Source organism: Hypomesus nipponensis, chromosome 2, assembly GCF_054491055.1.
Source record: "Hypomesus nipponensis isolate SF chromosome 2, ASM5449105v1, whole genome shotgun sequence".
Lineage (NCBI taxonomy): Eukaryota > Metazoa > Chordata > Actinopteri > Osmeriformes > Osmeridae > Hypomesus > Hypomesus nipponensis.
Window position 1 is genome coordinate 6,943,190 of NC_140362.1, and position 6,615 is coordinate 6,949,804.

Genomic DNA, 6,615 nt, shown 5'->3' on the forward strand with positions numbered 1-6,615 from the left:
AGGCATTACGCCTGAAGGCCCTGGTTCATGACCCCCTATCCAGAGCCAGCCCCAGGCCCTGAAGTGCGGTTCAACGGTGCTCTCTCTAGAACGAAGCCACGGATAGAGATGACCTTTGACGTACTAAAGGGCAGATTTAATTGTCTGCAGGGGCTGAGGGTGGAACCGGACAGGGCCTGTGCAATCACGGTGGCATGTGCTGTGCTCCACAATGTGGCCACACTCAGGAGGGAGACAGTCCCAAATGACGTTGTGTCCTTGGGCAAGGCACTTCACCCTACTTGCCTCGGGGGAATGTCCCTGTACTTACTGTAAGTCGCTCTGGATAAGAGCGTCTGCTAAATGACTAAATGTAAATGTAACAAGGGGCTCACAAACAAGCCCCCTGCACCACACTGACTCTGGGACCCCTGCACACAATGCACTGCAGTTTGCATCCTTATTCATTCAATTCATTCTGATTCTGAATAGAGGAACATGCTGAAGAATAATGTAACAATAAAGCCTTAATTTTTTTCCCCTTTATTGGTTATCCTGTAAATGCAGGTGCACAAGAAATACAATTTTCAGTTTAGTGACAATTCAAGGCAAAGCTGACAAATACTCAGCCAAAGCTTTGCTTTACAGGGTTAGACTTACATCCAGCTGCCGTTTAAGCAATTTAACCTCCAAATCCAACTTAATAGAGCTCAAGTGGAGGTTGTGTATTTTGACACGCACGTATTGCTTATATAGCGTGCGCACATCTTCAGTGTCAGTCTGGAAAAAAGACAAACCATTCATAACTTGTTCAGTGTGGTGGTCAGATGCCAACTAAATTCAGACCTCACAATGTGGGGGTATTTAATGAGAACTCACCCCCCCATCCCCAGTTCCCAAAGAGTGGGAGGGGCCAGGCTCCTCCGGATCAGCCCGTGGTCCAGCAGGATTTGCCTAAAGGAATGCATTGATGTAGTGAGTGCCAGGAGTGAGTGGGATAGGAGTATTAGTTGACAAAACTTGCATTTACCAAATCGCTGGAGAAGGCGGAAAGAGTGTCCTCATCGTTTAGACTGACCTCCTGTTAGTGAGTTAGGAATTATTAGGAACTGTGGGAAAGTGCCTTTGGTTATAAAAGACACACACAATGAACATGTTTAGAATCATTACACAAAGATGCAGCAATATCAACTTACATCATTGGGCTCCTCTCCCCCGACCAACACATTGGGAGGTGGCTGCAGGAGCGTGATTGAACCTCCGGCCACTGCAAAATGTGACGATGGTTAACCAAATGACTAATTATGAAGGAAACTCATAGAATTAAGTGCACCTACCTTCGACATAAGCAGGGGTGCACATAACATTTTCAGTGAGTTTTGCAGGTGAGTACCAGGAGATGGTGTCTGGTACGCAGCCCCCAAAATTCAGCAGACTGCAACTTGGCACGTAACTCCCCGCTGATTGTGTGAGTGATGCTCTGATCCGTGTGCCCCCTTCACGTGAATGATACATATGCACCTCCGACATTTACTCCTAGCTGCTTCAGTAAAGTAATATATTCAGAATAGGAAGACATGGGACGTGCGTGTTTAGCTTTAAGGAAGGCGAGGAGAAAAATATTAAACCGAGTCTCGCCATCTGGCAAGTGGACGACTAGACATTTCTTCTCGGCTAGCTTGTTTATTAGCGATGGCTTGCGCCACTATCGTGTGCTGCTTGCTTTTTGTAAAATAAAGGATGGTTAAAAAGGACCTGCTTTGTTTGCTAGATGGGGATTTGAGCTGCAAATCTTGCACCACATTTCAGTGCGCTCATGATCATTAGCTTCAAGCCACTGCACATCTTGGAGCTGCACATCTTGGATTTTTGACGGCTCTGGCTCCAGTTGGCGTTTCTTTGTAGATGGCGAAACGCCAAGGAAGCTGCTGAATGTCTGTTGATTTTTGGACATCTCTGACCATAGTTGACAACCAACATGTCATGTGTAAGGTTAGATGATATCAGTCAAGTACGCAAAGGCGCCGTAATACAAGTGGCATTACGCATTCCTGGTTTTTGTCGCGCATGCATACCTGCGTACCACTTATGTGCACCCCTGGACAAGGATTATCTCCTGCCACCACCTCTCCAGAGGAGCTGCCCCCAGCTATGCCCTGCATGATGGGCCTACCCCTATTATTAGCCAGGGCCAGCTCCTCAGCAGGGGTTAGCTCGGGACCTTGGGGTCCTCCCCCCGTCTTAATCATATCCGCCTTTTTCTTGTTGGCTAAAATATGAAGGATATGACACTGACAAGCTGTTCAGTACATTACCATGGCACATATTGTATTGACTCATCAGCCTGAATGATGTTTTTATGTTTTATTTTTACTTGCTCCCATGTCCTTTTAGTGGCGGGGTTGCAACTACATGGGGTTTGAAAGCACCCATAATTATATGCCAGTGTTCACCATATCACACCATACCATATCATTTTTGAAAATGATTAAAGTGGACTCATGATACGGAGAGAATCTAGCAATTTCTTTTCACTGCTTCAATTGATTGGATTTCTGATTGAATATGAATAATGAATAATATATGAATAATACTACATACATACTGTGATCCGGCCATACACAGATTTGCACATGCATATTCAAACTCCTACTTCTATATGGTCATCTACACATACATGCATATGCACATATATAGTACATGTTAAATAAGCACTTTCAGTACATAAATCCTCATAAGTGTCTATGAATTCGAATCAATTAGATAATTTTTGGCCTTGGTTTTATCTAGGCCTACTTATTCTGTAAGAGTTGAGACAATTATTTTCGCTAGTAAGATCTCATTCGATGATTAATTTCCATTAAGCCTACTGCCAGCAGGCACATTTAAAGATATTTGATCTGATTGATTGGGGTAATGTGGCACTTAAGATGAGCCTATACATTTTCCCAAAACTTACGCATTTAGTTTATCTGCAATTTTTTGCCAAACTGCCTGTCTTGCTCTGGCAGCGGTGGCGGTGTTTGACTTAGCCATGATTATTTTTTTGAAGTCTTCATAGAGACTTATTATTAAATGTTGTTCTGATGGCGAGAATATCACCGCTCTCTCTTTAAGTCCGGTCTTTCCTGCCATCATACCGTTAGAAAATCACGGTTATGGTGATCGACTTTTCCTGCCTTTTGAAGTAGGACGTGCGCGTGCACTTGCCCCGATGAGTTTAGCCTGATTGAAATTAACCACATGATTTGGATGCGGATCAGCTGTTGACGAACCGATATTTGCGGTTCTCAATTAGCTCGCTAATGTTAACGGGCTAAAGGGACAATGGATTAGCTTAGCTTCAACCCCTACGACGAACGGGCCCTGTGTGTTGTGTTTGGTCAACATATTCATGTACTTTTACGTACTAAAGAATAGCCAGTGTAAAAGTGTTTTAAATTGTGCTTAAGCAATTGTAACCCTGTTTTCAAAACTGTGCTTCAGCAATTGTAAAAAACGGTATAAAAAGGTTTTCCTCAGGAAGAAGAGCCGCTTGCGGGCCGATTTGACCATCATGTCCGTGTGAGCAGACCAGGTGAGGTCGTTGCTGATGTTCACCCCGAGGAACTTGAAGCAGCTGACCTTCTCCACTTCAGATCCGTTGATGAGTAGGGGTGCATGCTCCTCCTCCTGCCGCCTCCTATAGTCCACAATCATCTCCTTGGTCTTGCTGATGTTGAGAGAGAGGTTATTGTCCTGACACCATGATGTCAGGGTATCAACCTGCTCTCTGTAGGCGGACTCATCACTGTCAGAGATGAGGCCCACGATGGTTGTGTCGTCAGCAAACTTAACAAGGAGGTTGGAGCTGTGCGTTGCCGCACAGTCGTGAGTGAACAAGAAGAACAGAAGAGGGATGAGCACACAGCCCTGAGGGGTACCTGTGTTGGTGATCAGTACAGATGAGGTGCGGTCACCGATTCTCACCACCTGTGGCCTCCCCGTCAGGAAGTGGAAGATCCACTTGCAGAGGGAGGTGCTTAGTCCCAGGTCCACAAGCTTGGAGACCAGCCTGGAGGGGATGATGGTTTTGAATGTTGAGCTGTAGTCGATGAACAGCATCCTCTAATACGTATTCCCGTTGCCCAGGTGGGAGAGAGCGGTGTGCATAGTCAGAGCAATGGCATCGTCTGTAGACCTGTTGGACCGGTATGTAAACTGCATACGGTCCAGGGTGGGGGGCAGGGAGGAGCAGATGAATGATTTGACTAGCCGCTCGAAGCACTTCATGATGACAGAGGTCAGTGCTATAGGGCGATAGTCGTTCAAACATGTGACCTTGGTGTTCTTGGGCACAGGGATAATGGTGGTCCTCTTGAAGCAGGTGGGGAGTACAGACAGGTTAAGGGAGAGGTTGAGGATGTCAGTGAAGACCGCTGGTCAGCGCAGCCTCTGAGGGCCCTACCTGAAATGCCATCTGGGCCAGGTGCCTTGCGAGGGTTGATCTTCTTAAAGCACAGCCTCACCTCGGCTACAGTTAGTGTAGGCACACCACTGGCCTGGCATTCAGGTAGCTCCACTGCAGGGAGGTCACTGTCCCTCTCAAAGCGAGCATAGAAGGAATTCAGCTCGTCTGGCAGTAGGACAGAGGACTGGGTCTCATTGTAGCCTCTCCCTTTGTAGTCTGTAATGGCTAAGTCCACTCCACATGCGCCTGGGGTCAGAGCCATGGTAGCTGGACTCTACCTTGGTCCTGTAAACCCTTTTCGCTGCTTTAATGGCCTTCAGAAGGTCGTATCTGGCCTTCCTGTACTCATCAGGGTCCCCAGAGGTAAAGGCGACAGTGTGGGCTTTCAGCTTGGCCCGGACCGCGGCATCAACCCAGGGCTTCTGATTTGGGAAAGACCGGACAACCTTCTTGGGGGCAACGTCATCTATGCAGTGTTGGATGTAGCTGGAAACAGTGTCTGAGTATTCGTTAATGTCCCCATCTGCTGCCTCCTTGAACATCAGCCAGTCAGTGGTGTCAAAGCAGTCCTGGAGGGTTGCCACACTCCTGTCACTCCATAGGTGAACTGACCTCTCAACCGGTCTGACCTGTTTTAGCTTTTGTTCATATGCGGGGAGGAGAAGAATGGAGGTGTTATCAGCCTTCCCAAAAGCAGGGTGGGGGAGGGGTTTGTAGCTGCCCTTGAATGTTGTATAACAACGGTCAAGGATCTGGTCTCCACGTGTGAGGAAGTCAATGTGCTGATAGTACTTGGGCAGGACTTTCTTCATGTTGGCTCTGTTGAAATCACCAACAGCAATGGGTTGTTGGGCCTCTGGGTGCACATTTTCCAGTCCATTGATAATCCCATACAGTTCATCCAAAGCAGCGGCCTTGTCTGCCTGGGGGGGATGTAGACTGCACTCGTGACGACCGCAGTGAATTCCTGAGGCAGAGAGAAAGGTCTGATTTTTACAGTTAGCAGCTCAAGGACCGGAGAGCAGTGAGATGCTAGTACCTCTACATCCATATCCCAGAGAGAGTTAACCAGAGAGTTAACACAGACACGTCCGCCCCTGCACTTCCCTGAATCAGCTGTTCTGTCCTGGCGGTATATGGTGAATCCCAACGGTGTAACCGCTGTGTCGGAGATCTCTGGAGACCGCCAGGTCTCGACGAACACCAGTACACAGCAGTTCCTGATGTCCTGTTGGAATTTGACATGAGCGTTAAGTTCATCCATTTTGTTGTCGATGGACTGAACGTTAGCAAGTAAGATGGTTGGAAAAGCAGGTTTGAAGCACCGTTTCCGAGTTTGAACAAGAACTCCAGCACGCCAGCCTCGTTTCTTCTTCCTCCGTCTCGCAGGTAAACAGAGCGGTGGAACAACAACGGGCCAGCTGCAGTCCGAGCTCGCACTCCAAAAAGTGGAATTAAAGTTCGTAAAATAGTCCTTGCCAAGTGACAACTTAATTTCCAAAAGAGTCTGCCGGTCCTACTGAATAAACGACAATATAACATTGACAAAACAAGTAACAAACACTAAAATAACAAACAAAAAGCTAGGTTTTTGCGGAGCTCTTGTCAGCGCAGCCATCTCTAGGCGCACCGGATGTGTCGTGTTACTGTAGTGGTCACAGTCTACGTAAATAGTAGTACTGTTAGTCAAAAAATTCAAAAAATCCCTTTAATTGTCTGAGCCATCCCTGACAAGACACACAGCAATGTCCCCACAAGCTTCTTCCATAGCTTGGAGAACGTTGTTCTGTACATAGGGATTTCTGTTATGGAGTGGCACAGATCTCATTTGAGATTGTTGTTCTTACTCTTCCACTGCCTCTTCCTCTCCCTTGACCACCTCCGCTATTTCTGACAATTGCTTGTTGAGTATTTTTGCTTGTTAGTGCTTACACATGGAAAATTGGTTAGGGTTAGGGTAGAAGTCTTCAACCCTGGTCCTCAGGGACCCCCTGTCCTGCACGTTTTGGATGTTTCCCTTTGACGTCTGATGCATTCACTGACAGACCTGGGGTCTCATTTATAAAGCTTGCGTACGTACAAAACGGGGCTGAAAATGTGCGTACGCCACTTTCCACGCAAAGGTTGTGATTTATAAAAACAAACTTGACGGGAGAATGTGCGGTCCTCCACGCAAACTCTGACCC

At 47.0% G+C, this 6,615-nt stretch overlaps 1 pseudogene; it reads right to left on the minus strand.

Annotated features, from left to right (window-relative positions):
• Window positions 1-621: 621 nt before the first annotated feature.
• Window positions 622-2,455, minus strand: LOC146300617 (uncharacterized; annotated as a pseudogene).
• Between the last annotated feature and the right edge of the window lie 4,160 nt (window positions 2,456-6,615).